Below are 21,634 nucleotides of genomic sequence, written 5' to 3'. Positions count from 1 at the left end.
TTTGGCAATATGATACATGCTACTGCATAACCTCAAAAACATTACGCTAGATAAAAGAAGCTAGACACAAGAGACCACATACGGTATGAGCCCATTTATATGAAATGTCTACAAAAGGCAAATCTATAGAGGTAAGAAGTAAATTATCGGTTGAATGGGTCTGGGGGTGGGAATGAGAGTGATTCCAAATAGGCACAAGGTTTCTTTTGGAGGGTGATGGAAATGTTCAAAAATTAGATTACATGATAGGTGCATACAACTCTATAAATTCACAGATTTTACTAAAAACCACTGAATTGCATATACTTCAAAAGAGTCAATTGTATGGCATGTGAATTATACATCAATACAACTGTTCAAAAAATAAAGAAATTTAAAAGAGAAGTCAGGGACAGCCCTGACCCCAAACCTCACTATGAAATGTTAACATATTTACACAGAAATCTGCCACTTCTCCTGATGTCGCCCTTCCAGAAACTTGACTCTTAGGATGAGAAAGAACACGAACGAAGAGTAAGAGACCTCCAAACAGGGTCTAAGATAGCCGTGGCTCATTTATGCACTTTAGACTACAGGAGAAAATGGAAGTCCTCCCCTCGCCCCTACCCAGCCTGAGATGAAAACTTAATGACTCATAGGTACAAATGCAGGGCACCTAATTTGCAGCTCGATTATCTGGTTTTCCTCAGCAGCTACATTAACTAAGTGACAGTTAATACTGAGGATGGGATCAGAAGCAAACTATCAAAGCACAGGCCTCTGGGTCTGGTCAGCCCCTTACAACTTCACACCACTGAGGGCAGGGCAGCAACGGTACCCTGGTGGCCAAAAATGGTTATGACATCTGTTATCTGAGGCTGGAAAGAGAATCAGTTTCTCAAAATGAGGTCATCAAAATGGCCATGGGTATGCACCCATTTATGATACAGGTTCTCTTGCCTCACTCAAACCAACTGAATCAGAACCTCCAACAATGATACCTAAGAATCTGCATTTTTAACAAGCCCCCTCGATGATTCTTATGTTTTAAATTTTATTGTGCACAAGAGCCCTTTACTTAGAGAATATTAGAGATGGAAGGAACCTTGATGATCATCTAACCCAAAGTTCACATACTGTAGATGAAAACACTGGGGACCAACGATGTAACATGATTTTCAAAGATCAAATCGTTCTTTAAACTCTTTAAAAACAAAAACTATGTCTCTAGTCCTAAAAATTGTCAAGAATACTACTGACAAAAGAGAATATAAAATGTACCTTGGAAATATTTTCTTCAAAGATTGATGAAGATAACATGCTTCATCATTTAAAGGGATATGTTTCTGCTCTCAGGAAAATTAATCCAGAGCACCTCATTACCTGAAGCTGCCAACTAAATGAGTCATCGTAACAGTTAAATTATTTTTTCCTTGTTGGTATGTTCAGTTTAATTATTGCCTTTTTTCCCCAAACCTACCTCCCTTGAGAAAATGCATAGGTTACTTGACCCAAAACACCAACATTCTTACAGATCACAAGCATTAAGTCATCATTTCCTCTGAAGCCACATCTCCAGGGCTGCAAGTCATATTTTTCTATTAATGCAGCCTGAATTCTCCTGTGCGTGGGTCCTAAATCATGAGCTAGCAAGAGGGAGGAGATATGGGGATATATGTATATGTAGAGCTGATTCACTTTGTTATAAAGCAGAAACTAACACCATTGTAAAGCAATTATACTCCAATAAAGATGTTAAAAAAAAAAAAAGATTACATTCTATTGGAGGAAAACAGTCAATAAACAAATATACAAATTAATTAAAAAAAAAAAAAAGTGGGTCTGTTTCCAGGGGCCTATTTAGCCAGTGGGTTCATCACCCGAAACCTCAGGCTCCCTTTCATTATTCCTGCTTGATCCTGCCTTTTGATAATTTCCAGTAAAGCATTGTTGTCTTATTTTCTGCTTTAGACAAGCTTAAGGGAGAGTTTCTTAAGTCACTTGACCAAAATATATTTTGGAGCATGGAAAGAACATAGTTTCTTTGTTTTTGGGGGGGTTTTGTTTTCACAAAAGGATTACTTGGATTCAAAATCTTGTTCACTGACTTGTTAATCGTGATGTAGTGACCTGACAAATTTCTCAGCCTGTTAGAGGCTTTAATTTCTTTTTCACAAAATGTAAAGAATAACACCTACCTTGCAAGGTTTTTTGCAAAGAGTCTAAAAAACACGTAGCACGTAAAATAGATAATATATGTAACACGAACAGTGTCTATTGTATATATATAATTGTCAATGAAAAAATGTTGCCTGCCATATCAGTAAACAAAGGATGTTGCAGCCATCAAGCCATCACATTATAGCCGCCCCAAGAGTGAACCCTGAGGAAACTCAGGATGGAAACAGGATGCCCACCATCTAGCAGTCAACTGCCACAGCCTCCCCTGATGGTGCACCCCGAGGGAACACAGGATGAGAAAGCACAGGATACTGGCCCACATAGCTGAGGTGCATATCAAAGGAAGGATTTCAGTGAGCCCAGACTTTTGCATCTTCCCATACACAGAAAAACACTAAAAAGTCATTAACTCGAGATGTCTGGTTTTCTTTAATTAACAGGAATCTTTCCATGTTCCGATTACCTGGTCTTTGTTGCAAAAACTCCTGTAGTTGATGGCTCCTCCCTCTCCTTTTTGGATCAGTCCCTCAGAGAGAGCTGAGAGGCTGTGTCCCAGGCTTAAGTCCTCAGTTTTGCCCACCCAATAAAACATATTTCTCAACTTTGAGGTTGTGCATTTTTTTCAGTCAACATCATATACATGTTAAATATACATATATAGAATATATATACACAAATATACATATATATTAGTGTAGGGGGTAAAAACATGGACTTTTCCTTGTTATTTAACCACTCTGAACCTCAGTTTCCATTTCAGCAAAATAGACATATTAACAGGTCCTAAATCACAGTGTTGTCAGAAGGGCTAAACACACATAAAGCATGTACCCGCTGTCTGGCAAACAGTAGGAGCTCAACAAATGTTGTCCAATGGCAAGGCAGCCCTCAAGAGACCAGCGGTCAGTACGTGGTGGGTATTATGATTATTGTTCATTTCTTTCAGGGGCAATCTGGAAGCGCAGAGGCAGAGGTTTGGAGGAATTTTAGGGGGTCCACACAATACACCCAGGTGGGAACAACACAGATCCCCTGAGTGGGGTTCAGGGAGCACCTCAGCAGCCCTGGCCCTTCCTGCTCTCTCAGTTGGGAGGGTCTCAATGCTGGACTTTGTATTTTCAAAAGATGGCCCGGGCCTTCTTCAGAGAAGAGGAGGTGACAGACAGCATGATGATGGCTGATGAAGGTGTGGGATGATGAGCGGAGAGTCAGCTTGTACCAGAAACATCAACACTCAACCAATGCCTGGCTCTACTTCCTCACTTGTTGATTGATGACTAGGCTTTATCTAGTTTCAGGACGAGAGTAAAACACAAGGATTCGAAATAGAGTCACAGGTGTAGAAAACAAACTTATGGTTACCAGGGGGGGAAAGTGGGGAGGGGAGAGGGATAAATTGGGAGATTGGGATTGACATATACACAACACTACCTATAAACTAGATGACTAATCAGGACCTACTGTATAGCACAGGGAACTCTACTCAGTACTCTGTAATGACCTGTATGGGAAAAGAGTCTAAAAAAGAGTGGATTATATGTATATGTATAACTGCTTCACTTTGCTGTACACCCGGAACTAACACAACATTGTAAATCAACTATACTCCAATAAAAATTTAAAAAAACACACGCAAGGATTCTCCAAAGATCTTATGTTTGGACCTGATTCCTAGATCTTCTTCTGGGAATTGGGGGTGGGAGGAGAGAGAGTAAAGGAAACAGTGGGGTGGGGCGGGGGGACGTGCATAGGGAAATGAGCGCTTCATGGTGGAAGCACTGAAGCACCACAAAAGGAGTTCCATCGATCCTGGAGAAATCCCCTCACGTCCCCTCCAGGAAAACTTCAAAACTCAGGACTGTCGATTCAGCGCACCTGAAAAAAACAGAGCAGATGGACGTCAGGACCCCGTTGGGATCCTGCAGCTCCATGGCTGCGGCCCCAGCAGTTTTGAGGGCAAACAGCTTACTCCAGAGTATTGATCCAGCCACAGCAAGGTGCAATCTGCTTAAAAAAAAAAAAAAAGAAAAAAAAAGTCTGTTTGAGAAATAGACCCACAGACACAGAAAACAAAATTTCGGTTACCGAAGGGGAAAGGGTGAGGGGAGGGATAAATTAGGAGTGTGGGATTAACAGAGACACACAGATATATGATATATGTAAAATAGATGAACAACAGGGTCCTACTGTAGAGCACAGTATTACTGTGCTCAATATTACTCAATATCTTGCAATAAACGATAATGAAAAAGAATCTGGAAAAGAATATATATATATGTATGTATGTATACGTATGTATGTGTGTATGCATAACTGAATCACTTTGCTGTACACCGGAAACCACCAACAATGTAAATCAACCATTCTTCAGTTTAAAAAAATAATTTAAAAATAATTTTAAAGTCTGTGTATGTACAGCAACCCTACCCCGTCAAGCCGGGAAGACGAACAGCAGTTAAGCGTAGACAGAGGCAACCCACCACATTGTCCCCAGCACGCAACTCCAGACATGGTCAGAAGCCTTTTACTGCCTGAGAGTTTTAGCACATGAGGGGGAAGCTTTTCAACCCAATTAGCATTCAATGGTCCTGATGCTCAATCACAGGGATCAGCTGTGAAGTTACTAAAGCCATTACCAAGGGCTGGAGTCGCCAGCTGAGTTTGAAATGTCAGTGCCTTTCCCCTGACACCACCTCCCCTCTTCCCACTGTCCCTCCCAATCAGAGGTCCTGATAATTTGGTAACCTTTCACAACAGCAGGGAGTCATCCTTCAGTCTTGGGATCAGGGACTCTGAAATACCCAAGGAGTCAATTACAGCTTGGCTCTGTCCCTGGGAAAAGAAAGCAGCATCCGAGAGGTGGAAGGAATTGGGGTCCTGGGCAACGCGGGCACGTGAGTTCCGAGGCGCCTTCTCCCAGATGCTGCCTGCATCCCACCAAAGCTTCCGAGGAGACCACAGCCTGTAGGGGTAGAAAGAAGAGCCTGGGAAGACCCAGCTCAAGGTTGCTCTAAGCAAAAGAGAATATGAATGGAGAATTGTCTCGAATTAGAGGAGGATTGCAGGAATGTAACCCTTTGTATTCTAAAGACCTGACAGTGAATTGGTAGGTAGGTAGGACCTTGGCTAGTTGTTAATCAATACCCATTGGCCCTTTCTCTTTGCTGCATCCAGATTCCCTTCGACAGCCCCCTTGCCTCTGGGTGGGGCCCTGGGACGAGCCCTGACCAGTGGACCATGCGCAGAAGTGGCTCTGTCCTCTCTGGGCAGAAGAGGCCAAGAGCGTGCGTGCCTTCTCCAAGCTCCCTTCTTCCAGCGCCGGGGCTCCGAGGACCTGAGGAAGGTGACGCCACAATGTTGAAGGACCCTGAGTCCCTCACATCTGCAAAGAACAGAGTCTCCCACTCCAACCCTAGCCAGTAAATCGAGCAAGAAAGAAGACTTGAACCTGTATGGATGAAGAATGTCGCCTGCCCTATCAGTCAACAGAGTGTTGCAGCCATCAAGCCATCATCAGCCATGGCAGCCATCCCCGATGGTGCACCCGGAGGGGATTCAGGATGGAGAAAAGCAGGATGCTGGCTCTAGATAGTTCAAATGCACATCAAAGGAAGGATTCCAATGAGCCCAGACTCCTGCCTCTTCCCGTACATAGAAAAATGCTAAATTCATTGACTTGAGATGTCTGGTTTTTCTTTAATTAACAGTACTCTTTTGATGTTCCGACTACCTGGTTGTTTGGGGGTTTAATGTTTTGTTTTGTTTTGTTTTTGCAAAACTCCTATATGTCCTGGTTCCTCCCTTCCCTCTTCAGTGCAATCTCTCAGAGCGATCTGACACTGCCTCCCGGGCTTAAGTCCTCAGCAAGTCCACCAAAAAAAAGATGATTCTCAACTTTTAGTTGTGCATTTTTTTCAGTCAACACCTGCTAAGCCACTGAGATTTTAGGTTGTTTGTTAGTACAGCTACCATCAGTTATCCTGACTGACAAAATGACATAATCAGAATTACAAACAAAAATATCCATCATATATATATATATATATATATATTTATAAACAACAAAATAACTGAATTAACTGTCCAAAAAAGGGAGCTGGTTAAATAAAGGATGGTACACGATACAGCCGTTAAGACACGTCTTTAAAATGATGCTAATGACACAGAGATACGATAAAAAGTGAACTTATTGTTTTTTATACTGCAGAGTAGTAACCAAAAAGTAATTGTAAAATAATTTAAGTACTTTGCTTAGAGTCTTTGAAGGGGATTTATGGATCACAGATTTTTTAAAAAAAATTCTCCCTTTCCCGTCTTACCACAGCACTTGCTCCCACACTTCCTTCTTCAAATATTCGTGCACAAAATCCCCGCCACTAGCCTACTTACCTCTAGCCTCCCCTTCCTTTTTCCCCCCAATACTGTACCCCCAAAACTAAAGGACAGTCCACCATGCAGAAAAGGAAGAATAGGTGGAAGGAGGGTAAGACTGCTAACAGTCATACATCAACAATGCTCACCCAGAACCTCTGGCAAAAGGAACTTCATTTTTCTACATCTTTCCAGAATCAGAATCTTGCTCACCTCTGGCCCAGGCTCAAAGGGAGCTCTTGTCGTCAGAGAAAAATTAAGGAGTTCTCCACTGCCTGTGAAAGTAACTGACGATGCTTTCTGATACATTGCAGGCACGGAGAGAGAGCATGTTTAGCTTAGTCAAGGCCTCTTTTATGACATGGAAAGAAAAGAGGTCAAAGTTACATTAAAATGAAGAATCAAAGAGTTCTTTGATTTTTGAAAGAAATCATTAATTGCATGACTTTTGATCAGACTGCATGTCTTATCAAATCTGGAGCTCATACTTGCACGTGGATGAATAATACAAGAGTCCCCACAAGATCCCTCTCCTCTGCAGCCCCATGTTTTTCTCCCTTTGGCTGGTGACAGTGGTTTTGTTCCTCTACGTGAGTTGGATGGGTTGGGAATGTGTCACTTTGAAAAGAAGATGCCCTAACACCTGTCCATAAAAAAGGCAGAGTTCTGGTTACCTCAGCTCTCCCATCCATTCTGGGCACCCACTCAGGGCTCCAAAATGATCTTGTTGGCTGGGCCTTCACAGTAGATAGGTGTGAATTAAATGACGAAGCTCTGGGCTGCGTCAGACAGAGGGGGCAAATCATAGTGTCTGATAGGACAGGTATTTTGCCTGTTTTTAAATTTCTACACAATGGGGGATCCTTTTCTAGGCTGACCCATCTGGAAGTTGCTTTCCCCGCCCCCCCCACCAGGTATCAAATTCAGCCTCAACAGAACATGGGCCCTCAGAGATGCCACAAACATAGAGACCCCAGAATGAGAAAAAGGAGAGCGCTGTAAACCTGGATCTCAAGGAGGACAGAAACAGGCATTTTGCAGACAGCATGAAAGGAAAGCACAGAAAATGACTCCACTTAAAACAGAATTTTGAAAACAAAAAACAAAAAACAGAATTTTGAGCTACAACAGCTCCGGGGACTTGAATTCTCTCCAGTTAGTAAATACATAGTTTGCACCATCTTACCACAGAATAATCTGAGATAAGATGAGAGACAGGGTACTAAAGATCGACAAAACCTAGATTTTGAGTGAGGAGGACTCTGAAATGGGCAAGAATAGAGACATCTGCACTCAATACAAAAAGCTGAGAGTTTTGTCCACCCTTGTGAGGAAGGTATTAAGAACCTCAGTAAAGGGGCTTCCCTGGTGGTGCAGTGGTTGAGAATCTGCCTGCCAATGCAGGGGACACGGGTTCGAGCCCTGGTCTGGGAAGATCCCACATGCCGCGGAGCAACTGGGCCCGTGAGCCACAACTACTGAGCCTGAGCGTCTGGAGCCTCTGCTCCGCAACAAGAGAGGCCGCGATAGTGACAGGCCCGCGCACCGCGATGAAGAGTGGCCCCCACTCGCCGCAACTGGAGAAAGCCCTCACACAGAAACGAAGACCCAACACAGCCAAAAATAAACATAATAAATAAATAATAAAAATTTTTTACAAAACACCAAAAACATAAAATCTGGAAAAAAGTTGAACACCTATATACGCCCTGCAGACTTTACATTTAGTATTTTGAAGAAAAAAAAAAAACAAAGAACCTCAGTAAAAATGACTTAGAGTCTTCAATTACTCCTTTTCTTAGTAAAAGTGGAGGGAGATAAACAACCTTAGTAATCGTTACGGATAATATCCGGACTATGGGTGTGTCACTGGCAATCTCAGAAAGTGGGTCTCTCTTGCCCTCCTGGGGCCCCTGGGGCTGTGCCAGCCCACCGGCACGCCCCACGTGGGGTGTCTGCTAGACTAGGGCATGGGTGGGGAGGCCCAGGTGTGAGGGGCCAGGTAGAGTACCTCTGCCTCCCCCCTGATCTCCTCCACAAAACTGCCCCTCCTCCTGAAGCCTGACCCCCAAGTCACACGTTCCTTATCATGACCTCACTGGGTAGTGATGACCTCACCGGCCTTCTAACAGTTTCCATGGCCGCGTAACTGCCAACGTGCTGCCCTCAGAGAAACTTCCCTGACAGTTCTCCACCAGATACCAATCTCTTTGGTTGTCTGAGTGAGAATGTGTGACTGGATCGTCTATATTAACTCAGACCTGTGCTCTGTTCCATGGGTGGGCAGTGCGGCAGGTACACCGAGACCGCCCGGAGGCATGGTGCACACACAATCTCACCTGGCTGCCTCATGTTCCTGTGGGGTTTGCCCACTACGTATACCTGAGCGCGTTGCCAGCTGTAAGTAATACCAGTGACCTGGGACACCTTCAGGGACCCACAGTGCTCACTGCTGAGGACAAGTGAAAGGTCATCCCTGGACAAGTGTGCAGGATGGTCCTGATCTTTATAAATGGAGCTTCCCCTTTGGGCTACAGGATGCTTCCATTCAGACCCTTTCCTGATTGGCCTCTTAGCAAAAGACAAGTGCATTTTTGTTGGCAAATGGTAAATGGAGCAGTTTGAGGAAGAGGGCCACTCCTGAAACACACCTTCAAACCCAGGCACCTCTGTGCTGTCATGGAGACATCTATATCGGTGCCCTCAGACACATCCCATCCTGAGCTGCTGAGTACTAGGGGAGAGGGTGGTGCCATATTGATGGGAAGACTGGAAGCACCAAGAGGGATGTTGAAGTGCTAATGAGACTGGGGGGCTGAGGAGATGGTGTCCCAGGAGGCTGGGTTGGTGTGAGCCTAGACTTGGTACCCAGAACGCGGTTCTCAGTCTCCTGATCACTCTGCCTCAGTACTTGGCCTTGTTCTAATCTACATAAAAGTATCAGAGGGCTAGAGTTCAGTGTGGTGGAAACAGGCAGTATAAATGGGGCCCAAGAGGGGTTGCCAAGGTGGGAGGGGTTCTTCACCAATTTATATTAGATTATTTTTTTCCAAAACTTGAAAGACATTTCCATTAAAGCCTCAGAAGTGACAGACTGCAAGAAATGTTTTCTCTGTTGTGGAAGGGAGAGATGGAGAGGCTCATGATTGCAATGACTTTCGGGTTCTACTGTTTTCCCTGGAAACGGTGAAGAGACTTCCTCATGTGCTGCAGCCGTAGGCTCTAGGAATTGCTTTTGCAGCCAGTGTCCCTTCCCTAGGGACTCATAGAGGTGATGGGCCAAGGCTGTGTTTTGGATGTCAAGTCGATTAAAGGTCTTCAGCCAGAAACTGGGAGAGACATGAGAGAGGGAAATTCTGGCAGGAGACTGTGTACAGCAGAAGTGACTGATCAGTTCTGATTTTCTTTGCAGCAGCAGTGGCTCCCGTTTCTCCTCCTACCCCTGGTCAGTACCATGTCCCCTACCGAGGGTGTGGAGAAACGCAGTTGGGCTGGCATGGGGAGACATACTGCCTGGTTGGTGGCTACCGGGCCTACGGGGATGTTCCTTTGGCCACGCCAGCAACGGTGGAAGCAGAGAAGCCAGTCCCCAGACGTGCTCCCAAGAGAAAGCGCGCTCTGGAAGAGTCAGACGAAGACCTGGGTTGCCCCAGACCCAAAATCCGGCGATTGGAGCATTCAAGCAGCTTTGGACTAGAAGGTGCTTTGATTCTCAAGCAGGGTGGCCCAACCTCTGGGCACATCCCCTCTGCAACAGCCCCAGTAAACCAATGTCCCATCCTTACTTGCTCAAGGTCGGCAACAGGGAGTCCCCTCCTAAAGAAGGTTCTCTCGCATTGCCACTCTCTCAAAGGCTGCCCCCAGTGTGGTTCCCTCCTGTGGGCCTGATCAGCCTTAGGGCAGAGTTGTCTCTTTCCTTCTCTGAGTCGGACCAAATCGTCTTAGTAACACCTCTTCACAGTGGTGACCATGTGTTTCACGGGGGCTGCTGCTGAGCCTTTATCTCATCCTTTCACGGTGGAGAGAGGGAGAATTATAATGATTTTTACTTCTAGGGGAGAGGGTGGTGCCATATTGATGGGAAGACCGGAAGAACCAAGAGGGCTGTCGAAGTGCTAATGAGACTGGAGGGCTGAGGAGATGGTGTCCCAGGAGGCTGGGTTGATGTGAGCCTAGACTTGGTACCCAGAACGCGGTTCTCAGTCTCCTGATCACTCTGCCTCAGTATTCGGCCTTGTTCTAATCTACATAAAAGTATCAGAGGGCTAGAGTTCAGTGTGGTGGAAACAGGCAGTATAAATGGGGCCCAAGAGGGGTTGCCAAGGTGGGAGGGGTTCTTCACCAATTTATATTAGATTATTTTTTTCCAAAACTTGAAAGACATTTCCATTAAAGCCTCAGAAGTGACAGACTGCAAGAAATGTTTTCTCTGTTGTGGAAGGGAGAGATGGAGAGGCTCATGGTTGCAATGACTTTCGGGTTCTACTGTTTTCCCTGGAAACGGTGAAGAGACTTCCTCATGTGCTGCAGCCATAGGCTCTAGGAATTGCTTTTGCAGCCAGTGTCCCTTCTCTAGGGACTCATAGAGGTGATGGGCCAAGGCTGTGTTTTGGATGTCAAGTCGATTAAAGGTCTTCAGCCAGAAACTGGGAGAGACATGAGAGAGGGAAATTCTGGCAGGAGACTGTGTACAGCAGAAGTGACTGATCAGTTCTGATTTTCTTTGCAGCAGCAGTTCCTTTGGCCACGCCAGCAAAGGTGGAAGCAGAGAAGCCAGTCCCTAGACATGCTCCCAAGAGAAAGCGCGCTCCGGAAGAGTCAGACGAAGACCTGGGTTGCCCCAGACCCAAAATCCGGCGATTGGAGCATGGTGCCAGGAGGTAGACCCCACAGCATCTTGCTGGCTGAGGCACTCTGAAGAGAGGGCAATGGTTTAACTGCCTAAGGCAGCGAATGCCTCTTCCTGCAGTGACCCACCCCGTCCCCCCACTGCCCACTGCCACAGATCACAACCTGCGTCGTTCTGTTTGAGCCTTCCTCAGCCAGGAGCCTCCTGCCACACTAAATGGCCAAAAGCAAGGAGCCTCAGAAACTGAGGTTTGAAATGACAGTCTGCCCTGAACATCCCAGGGCTGAAGCTGGCCTGGAAGAAAACGTGACGTTCCTCTGCTCAATCCTCAGGGGCCCCTTTGTCAGCTGAAGACAGAAAAGTCTGCACTCTGCGAGCCGAGAAGAATGCAGGAGCAGAGACAGGGTGCAGAGAAGCCTTAGCAGGCTACCACATGGGCTCCTGCTCTGAGCCAGTGTCAGCGGCCACCACCACAAACCAGGGGGGAGCTGGGTTTTTTGAAACTGAAAGCAGCAATCTGTGGCTTCCCAAAGAGCCTCCTGCCTGGGGTCTCAGGAGGCAGGATAGAGAGACCCAGGAAGACCTGCTCCCTGAAGCAAGAACAGGATGGAGAGTCAAGCAGCACGCACCCTGCCCCGAGGTTCACATGCTCCTTTATTCCCAGCCCTTTCTGTCCCCAGGGGGGTCCCTTACTGCTCAATGTTTTTCTGTAACAGACTTCTAGGGTCGCCAGTGCTCACACTTAGGTCACTACCCCTGTGCTAGGCACTCCTGCTACCCAGGAAAGGTTCCAAAGGTGGAACAGCTCCAGGGGGTGCCAGGGATCAGAGCAAAAACTGGAGAGGCTGGGGATGAAGGAGTTTGGGCACAGTCCCTAAAGCATCTCAGTGGTTGAGCTTCTGTGAGAAGGCACATCCCCTCTGTGTGTGTGTGTGTGTGTGTGTGTGTGTGTGTGTGTGTGTGTTGGAGGGAGGGGGTCCCCAGAGGAGGCAGCTAGGGGGAGGGCCTGAGGCTGGAAATGGGGAGTGGCGTGCGGCCTCTGAGCAAGCACAGGCACTTAGCCCTTGAGGTTTCTGGGAAAGCTAGAGTCACAAGGGCCTCGAGATAAGGCAAGTGTAGCAGCAGAACCCAGGTGCCAGGTCTTTTCTCAGAACCTATACTTCTTCACGAGGCCAGGCCTTCCATGCTGAGGTAGGAGGGATCCTGGCCAGAAGGTCGGCCAGCAGCCCTGGGAGGAAGGTTGCTGCGATGGGGGCTCTGCTGCCATGGAAATGACTTCATTTCCTTCCACTCAAATAGCCTACTGACTGGGTTCCTGCTCTGTTGAGGAAAAGGGTCGTTGACTCTCCCCAGAAGGTGTTCAGTTCACATCCCAAAAGTCCCTCTCTTCAGGCCCTGGGGAGGTGTAGCAGCTCCTGAGGGCGCTCTTTCCTGAGGCTGGCTGCCAGAAGTGTGTGTGTGGGGGGGGTTCCTGAGAGTTCCCGGGTGCTGGTTGAAGTCCCCAGAGAATGGTCATGCAGGTTGGGGAGTCAAGTAGGTGGAGAGAGAAGGTCGGGGGCAGAGGGCCCCTTCCTGAATCCAGAGCTCACAAGGTTCCCCCCCCATTTCCAGAAACTCTCTCTTCCCCCACACCAGCCCACATGGCCCCGTACCGGGAAACCGGGAGCCCAGAGCACCTGTGGCTGCAGAGACACTGGCACGCAGCCCTCGGAGTGGGCGGGGCCGGCTGCAGGCAGATGGGGACGCGGTGTGCTCCTGGGAGGCCTCGGGCTGAAGGTGGCCCTCTGAGAGAAGCGGCCCAGCTTGGCCAGGAAGGTTAGAGGCGGGGGAGAGCAGCCTAGGGCGCCCCCTCGGAGCAGTGGGAGTGGGAAGAGGCGCAGGGGCGGAGGGAAGCCGCGACGGGAGGCGAGTGGGCTCTCAGCAGAGGCCAGCTTAGCCCGCGGGAGCTGCCTCGGAGCAGGGGGCGGGAGGGCAGTGCCGCCCCGGGGCTGCCGGGCTTCGCGGATCGCGGCTCTCCGCACACGGCTCGCAGGGCCCTGTGACTCTGTATCCCCTCCCTCACCCCGCCCCCCTCGCGAGGCCGCGCCGCTGGGTGGCCTGTGTGGACGGGCACAACCCCATCGCCCGCCCCTCTCACACCCGCCTCTGCCCACCCGCCTGGCCCTGCGCAGCTTGCGGCCCGGGGGCCTCGAAGGTCCCCGCGCACTCAGCCAGCGGCCTCTGCTGTGTCTGCTGCTGCTGCTGCTGCGTCTGCTGCTGCGGCCGGAACCCGCGTCCAGACCACGCCGGGCACCTCCAGCACCCCGAGTCCGCGGGAGCGCACGCGGGCCCTGAGGCGGGACTTCCCGCTTGTGGACGGGGGGCTGCAGTGTGTGCGGGCTGGTGGGGGCCGGTGGGGGCCTAGCCTGGCCCTGGGCAGGGGAGGAGGTCCGGAGCATGCAGAGCTAGTGGGGAGGCTCCCTCACACCACCCCTGGATGTCCTCTCCATCATCTATGGATGATGCCCTTCCCCTTCTCTGTCATCCCCTCCCTGGTGGGAACCCCTCAGCCCAGGCCTCAGCTGCTCCTAGTATAGTCTGTGTGACAGTGTGAGGTGGGGGACCCCCCGGCTGGCCCAGGCCAGGCAATGTGTCCTGCCTGATCCCAAGACCTAAGGAGCCCACCCATTTGCCTTGACCTCCCTCCAGCCACAACGACATGCCCCTGGGTCCTGAGGCAGTTTTACCACAATGGGCTCCAGGATGTTAATCTGTGCAATTTCAGCCATGGCCAGACCAGCTTGGACAGGCTGAAAGACGGTCTCGTGGGTGCCCAGGTACCAAAGGGCCACACAAGGTGCCACCATGGCTGCTGGGGAATGTGGGGCAGTTTGGGGGCCTCAGAGACCACAGGTGAGTCACACTGGAACTAAGTTACCATAGTGGCCTAGAAAGTGCCATGCCATGGATGCTGGGGGCTACAGGGGTCACAGTGAGCCAACCTGACGGGCATCCAAGTACCACAGAAAAAGCAACGCGTTCCATGTGACTTCTGGGCACAGTGAGTGCTGTGCCAGCTGAGGAGGCTATGAGAAGCCCAAGGAGTTCCAAAGCCCAAAGCGAGCCCTGGCCTTCCCTCAGTTCTGGTCAGCCTACGTCCCATGCCAGACCCACGAACGGGATGCTGTGCGCCTCACCCCGGATCAAATTGACCTCATCCGCCTCATGTGTGCCTCCTATTCTGAGCTGGAGCTTGTGACCTCACTTAAAGGTAGACGGGGGACTTCCCTGGTAGTCCAGACGTTAAGACTCTACGCTTCCACTGCAGGGGGCTCGGGTTTGATCCCCGGTGGGGGAACTAAGAGCCCTCATGCTGCGCGGCACGACCAAAAAAAAAAAAAAAAAGGTAAACAGACTGGTGGTGGTAGGTGCTAGGGACTTCAGTAAGCTACCCCTGCCTCTGAAAATGATCATCTGACCTACCTGCCCCCAGCTCGCAACAATACCCGGAAGTTGGCTTGCCTCATTGGTGTGGAGGGCGGCCACTCACTGGACAGTAGCCTCTCCATCTTGCGTACCTTCTATGCGCTGGGTGTGCGCTACGTGACACTCACCCACACCTGCAACACGCCCTGGTGAGCGCAGTGCAGATGGTAAGGGCCCAGTGAGGCAGGGATCTGCCCAAGATCACGCTGGGGCCCAAAGCAAGTTTACCCCTGGGATCCGCCCTGAACCTGGGGTGGGGAGGGGAATGGAGGTTCGCAGAACAAGACTGAATCCCCAGAAGGGCCCTCCTACTGCCAGGCACAGCCCAGTTTGGGTCCCTCCTCTTGCACCAGGGAGTTGCAGGTGTAGACGGTTCGACAGAACCTCTTTCTAGGCTCTTGTAGCCAAGTCATGGCCACCAGTCAGACTGCCTCCTGGCCATCCTGCAGGGCACAGAGCTCAGCAAAGGGGATCCACCCCTTCTACAGGAATGTCAGTCGGCTGACCGGCTTGGGCGAGGTAAGGACCCGGGTTCCATACCCTGCCCCACATGAATGTACAGCCCCGCCTGTTCCCTACAGATAAATGCACACAAGGTAAATGCAGCCCTGATGCCCTCTCCCCATCCTGTCCCTGCAGAAGGTGGTGGCAGAAATGAACCGCCTGGGCATGATGGTGGACTTGTCCCATGTCTTGATGCTGTGGCACGGCGAGCCCTAGAAGTGTCACAGGCACCTGTCATCTTCTCCCACTCAGCTGCCCGGGGTGTGTGCAAGAACACTCGGAATGATCCTGATGATATCCTGCAGCTTCTGGTGAGAGACTGCCCTGGCCCTCAAACCTAAAGCAAGAGGTTCAAACCGGGAGCCCTTGAACCTGAGCCTCTTCTCCCTCAATTTCCTCAAACCCCAGGTTAAATATCTTCTGCCCCCAAAACCCACGGTCCACAGCCCCTGAACTCCTGAGCCCTAGGTGGGGGTCTAGGTGGTAAGATACTCCACCACACCCGGAAACCCAGGGCCAAGACACCACCCAGACCAGGGCTGCGGCTCCTCCATTCACACAAACCCAGAGAGGAGACGACTCTGACCTCAACACCTTCCTCACAGGGGCCGAGAGAGTGAACAGGCAGCTGGCTGTGCTGGGGGCCAAGCTGACTGTCCACCGGTCCGCCCCTGCAGAAGAAGAACGGTGGCATCGCGATGGTGCCCTTGTCCGTGCGGGTGCTGCAGTGCAACCCGTTAGCCAACGTGCCTACTGTGGCAGGTGAGCCTCACCCTGGGCTCTCTGAAAACTCTGATTTGGAGCTGAAGCTGGGTCCAAACTTGGGGAGGACTTCAGAAGAGCCCCAGTGGCTTGACCCACCTGTTGGCAATAGGTACAGCTCCCAAAAACCCAATAACGGACGGTACACAGCACCTTGGTGCCATGTGGAACTGGAGCCACGGAATCAAAACTGCGGTACTGATGGGTAGCAGGGAGGCTGTCAGACACAGAGCCCGGGTGCTGCCCATCTGTGCCTCTGCAGGGGCTCCTAAAGCGCACTGCCCCTACCTCTGGCCAAGGGACTGGACAGCTCCTTAGGTCTCTGGGGTCTTCATCAGTTGTACTCTTGTTCCTCTCTCATCCTCCACACCCGGGGAAAGGAGCCCCCACAGGTTCTCAAGGAGACTGGGAGGCAGGGTGAATCGTGGGTGGGAAATGGCCCAAACAGGGGGCTCTGGGCTCCACTCCAAATCTGAAGTCCAGTCTAGAGCCAGCTGGGATCACTTCAGATCAAACCTCAGGGCCCTCGAGTTGGTACTCTCGGTGCCAGGCCACGAAGGAACTGGACTGTTTGGCCTACAGGCTGCAAAAAGGGGAATCAACAGAGGCCAGTCATCACCCCCACCCCTGCCCTGGAAGCCCCACACTGCTGACTTCCCATTCTTCAGATCACTTCGACCACATCAGGGCAGTCACTGGATGCAAGTTCATCGGGATTGGCGGAGATTATGACGGGGCTGGCCGGTGAGTGCTTCCCCATGGCTTGTCTCGGGCTGGCTGGGCAGCAGTGGGGCTTTCACAGCCACCGTGCCCACCACACTGTGGTCCTCATGGCCTTGACCATAGCCTCAGGTGTGCTGGCCCAACTGGTATCTCCCCTCTCCCAGGGTCTGCTTCCTGGGCTCTCCTGTCTGCTTGGCCCTACTCTAGGTCATCATATTTGTCTAAAACACCACACAGAGCTCATCTGCCCAGCATCTGCGCCCATCCAGTGCCAGCAGACCCACGGCCTCTGAGCAGACTCTTCGCAAGGTCTAGGCTGGGCTGACCATCGTCTCTGCCTGCAGCTGGGTCTGTGCATGCAGGGGGGTCAACCCAGTTCTTAAAAAGCTTTTCTTCTCTTTATAAATGGAGGCAAAAATTGCATTCAGTGAAAGGCATAGATCTTAACAGTACAATTCAATGAGTTTTGACGAATAGTCGAGGCGCTCTTGGGGCCTTCCTTTGAAGGATGAAGAGCAGGAGTGAATCATTTACTCTCTCCAAGTCTCCATTTTCCCTATCTGACCAGGGCTGGGGTTCAGTGGACCCTGGACACATAGGGCTCTGGTTCTGACTCAGGACCAGGGAACAGGTCTGAGGCCCAATAGCTGGCTGGCTGGCGGCCACACAGGTTCCCACAGGGGCTGGAGGACGTGTCCATATACCCGGTACTGATACAGGAGTTGCTGAGGCGTGGCTGGAGTGACGAAGAGCTCTGGGGTGTGCTTCGAGGAAACGTGCGGCGGGTCTTCAGACAGGTGGAACAGGTATGCTGGGCTGGGCAAAAGAGTAGCTCTGAGCAGGTGGTCTGAGCAGGTGTACGTGGGGGTGCTGTGAGAGGTGCTGCCCGCTGACTGCCGCCTCCAGGTACGGGAGGAGAACGAGGGACAGAGTCCCTTGGAGGATGACTTCCCAGATGAGCAGCTGGGCAGCTCTTGCCGCTCCGTCCTCCCACGTCTGCATCAGAGAGAGGATCTGGCTCCAGACCAGAAACTAACCAGAGCTGCGGTTCGTGGGAATCCCATTTTGTCACCTAAGTGGTCATTCTCAAAATCTTGCCCCCACATGGGCCCAGGCCTCACAGTTATTGCTGCCTTCCCAGTCCTCATTGTTTGGCTCTGGTGATCCAGTTAATCCTGCCAGATGTCACTTTGGCAGCCACAGATACCCCCCAAAGTTTCCTTGCATGCGAGCACAAACATTTCCTATGTATTATTCTCTTCTGATAATTCTTTCAATGTATCCCTTCTGGCTTTGTGCAAAGCGATTCTTTGTTTTGTACACGGGGACCACATCTGGGAAAACATCGCCGCACCCTCATAAGTGACAGGGGGAGACCCGAACTGGCCAAGCCATGACAGGAGCTCGCCGCTGCTGAGCTCTACAGATCCCGCCCCTTCCACACAGTTCGCCAATTCCGCGGCGAGCTCATCTTTCTTGATGTTCTTCCCTTAGGAGACGTGTACAATGCAGCAGGATTCTCAACCCGTTCCCTGTGGTCACTTGTGCTAGATGGAGCTTTGCAGTGTTCTGTGCCGGCCGTGGGCCGCTGGTGGAACACTGTGTGACAACTGCCTGCACAGGACTTCAGGGTTCATGAAATGTCTGTCTTCCCAGCCTGACGCTGCTGAAAACCACGCTTCCCAGAGAAGGAGAGAGATCCAGCTGGTCCACACCTGCATACACATTTGTTGACATGTGCAGAGGACAGCAGGCTCTAGCAGGACCCACATCAGCCTAAATTCAAGAACTCCGGTGCCAGCCCTTGACAGCAGCTGAAGGGGGGTTTACAAGAGATGCAACCTCGAACCATACCCTAGGCTGAATCAGAGGTGCTGTTGGAAGAAATAGGTCGTTGTGTCACTTTCCCGAAGAGTTTGGCCACGAGAAAAGTCCCCCAGAGCCCAGCACTGTGGGAGAGGCCTCACCCACAGAGCAGGGCAAGTGTCCCAGGCAGGGTGCCCCGCGCCCGGCACCCTGCCAACGCAGCAGGAAGGTGCCCCCCCTACGCCCCAGACAACGGGAGCTCTCCTTTCCTCAATAATTGAGCTTCTCATCCAAAAGAGGTTCTCTTCCCACCCAAACATTAGAGCTTCTAAATATTTCAGGATCCCTGGGTTGTAGAGGGTCACTCGCCGTGCCCTTTGGATAAATGAAGCCAACGTCAGCTGCTTCTGGGCTGGCCTTGAACAAAACCATCAAGATGGGAAATCTCTGCTCCTGCCCTTCCTCCCGTCACCCCCCGTCAAGCCTTTCCTGCTGCATGCAATGACCCGGCTCTTTTGTGAGCAGGTGAAGAACACCCACGGTGCGTGCAGTTCTGTGGTCCCTGCAGAGATGAGGTGGGTGCGGGGGACCCTCAACCATGCTGGCCTCTGCTGCCATCCCCAGGGCCCTTGATGTGGGCTTCAGCACAGCACAGCCAGCCTCAGGAGGCCTGTGGGACCACTGGGGCCCCGGTGGCGATCCCCTGGATGTTCCTGGGAACGCTCCCACGACTCCAAGGCCAGTCCTGCCAGCACCCAACTCCACCAAGCTGGCACTCCTTACCTTTTCCGGATTCCGTTCGCAGCTCCCTCCTCATACGCATTCTCAAAGCTTCCAAGAGGGGTGACCCCACTTCTCTGCTACAACTCCACCCTGAAGGCAGCCCCCGCCTGACAGCACCGCCCGCCCCCCCCCCCCGGCAGGGCAGCCCTGAGAAGCTGCCCCTCCACGTGGACTGTCCGTTCCCAGGTCCCACGGCAGCCCGCCGAGGGGTGGAGCCTCCAGGAGAGCCGCTGTCCGCTCGCACTGCCCCAGCATCACCACCGCCACTTGCCGCCACTCTGCACTTGCCTCCTGTGTGCTTCCCCACCCCGGTCCCCTGCGTGGGTCCCCCGCTGCGCGTACACAAGCCTGTGCAGAGACAGAGCACAGCCACCAAGTCTGAGCCTCGCCGCTGACGTCTGTGCTTGGAGAGGCTGGAGGAAGCTGCTCCCCAGTCGGCTTCACCGCAGGGTCCTGGTACCCAGTCTGCCTCCAGCAGGGAGGTGATGGGACCCCACGGAAGGATGCCCAGAAGCTCTCCCGGCCTGCGGGGTCTGGGGCTGTTCAGCTCTCTAATGCTGGGTCCTTCGGAGATAAAGTCTTCAGTCACCTGCCTGGGCACCCCATCCCCTCTGAAGATACAAACTCAACCTCCTCCAGGGTCTTGGCCTGGAGGGAGGAGCCGCCTAGGGTCAAAGCCCATCCCTCTCTCTTCCCACCTCTAGACCTGTGGGAAGGGCTCAGGCTAAACTCCCGGTGCCTCTTCTCTCAAACCCTCAAATGATAAGAGAAGAGGTATGTCTGTCCACCTTGCAGGGTCCTTACTCCGTCTGCCAGTAGGCGACATGGTCCTGGAGGTGCTTCTTAAACTGCCAGTCTCACTGTCTTAGCCTCAGAGTTACACACGCCCAGGAAGGACCCCGGGTACACGGCGTCCCGTTACTCCCAACTCTACTCCTGAGCGTCAGGGTTAGCTGACAGCAGGCGACAACCCATTTCAGGGATTTCTCATTTCCAAGGGCTCTTGAATGCAGAAAGAGCCCTAAGAGTCAAAGGAATTTGGCTCCAGTGGTGAAGTTACAAGTCATCTGGCAAACACTTACAGCTGGAGGGCCAACTAAGCACCCCCTTAAATCTCACCACACAGACTCTGCTGATCCGGGCTGGCCGGTGTGGTTCTCCTAAGGTTGCTTGTGCTATCGATCATCTTGCTGTACCTCCCAGTTAAAGATACAGCCTTAGGAAGATGGCTGGACCCAGACCATCAGGCAATCATATTTACCCATTGACCTACCCTCTTCCTCCCTCCTTCCTCCCTCGCTTTGGAAGCTTTAGCGAAACATATTTCACTTCCCACTTTACAATGAAATCATTAGCCTCTAAATAATGCACCTTGCATGGATAGGAGGGCAGGCAGTCTGCACACACACCTGTGCTGGTCGCTCTGCCCAGTGAAAGGGAGGAGCAGAGTATTCCCCAAGGGGCTTTCTCGGAGCTTCGGAGGCTGAAATTTGAGGGTTGACGGGGTGTACACGTCAGGAAGTGAAAGAGAGAGACTCCAGCTGCGGGAGAGGAGGGGAGAGACTCTCAGTGGTCTTCCTAGGTAGTGAGCTGTCGGAGCGAGTGGCATTCCTCCCCATCTCGCCCATGAAACTGTAAACACAGCACATGTCTCTGTGTCCTTTTCCTAACAATGGATTATTTTTTAAAATCTTTTAACTCTGTGTGTTGTTGTACAGGAGGGTCACTGAGGGATATATTTGAGGCTAGGACCCCTAACTCCATGAATAGCAAAGTTAATATCTGATGCAGCCAGGACGTTGCAAAGCCTCTTGGGACCCCAGGCACCCAGGATCGCTGTGCACGGAAGAGCCAGCTGCCCATTCGCTGCTCATCCCCCTGCAGGCTCCCCTGTCACTTGCTTACCTGGCCTCCTGTCTGTATGTTCCCTGTTGCAGCTCACGGTGCTTGACTAACTGAGCCCGAAGCATTCAGAGCCTCTTCTGCTGGGTGCTCAGAGCACTGATCCCAAGAGTTGCACCACCAAAACAGGATTCTAAGGGTCGACAAAATGGGAAATCTTGCAGTTTATCCTCTTTCTAAGGACCCACTGTACTTTTTGTTAGTAAAGCCTCTTAGATAACCTTTAAGAAAGACACCTGGGTTTTTTTCCAAACTCACTCAACTTTTCCCATAATGAAATTTTTATTAATATCCCGCAGACTTGTGCTT

The 21,634-nt window shown here is 51.1% G+C and overlaps 1 long non-coding RNA gene across 1 annotated transcript; it reads right to left on the bottom strand.

Moving 5' to 3' along the window:
• Positions 1–79: 79 nt before the first annotated feature.
• On the bottom strand, positions 80–21,435 carry LOC132362776 (uncharacterized). The gene is made up of 4 exons (XR_009502488.1): positions 21,329–21,435; positions 20,833–20,964; positions 4,906–5,122; positions 80–4,035 (listed from the first exon to the last, which is right to left on the bottom strand). It is a non-coding gene; the product is annotated as an uncharacterized LOC132362776 (long non-coding RNA).
• Positions 21,436–21,634: the final 199 nt, after the last annotated feature.

This window comes from Balaenoptera ricei, chromosome 3 (genome assembly GCF_028023285.1).
Source record: "Balaenoptera ricei isolate mBalRic1 chromosome 3, mBalRic1.hap2, whole genome shotgun sequence".
In the NCBI taxonomy this organism is placed as follows: domain Eukaryota; kingdom Metazoa; phylum Chordata; class Mammalia; order Artiodactyla; family Balaenopteridae; genus Balaenoptera; species Balaenoptera ricei.
The sequence above is the reverse complement of the archived record's forward strand: the minus strand, read 5'-3'. Positions and strand labels throughout refer to the sequence as shown.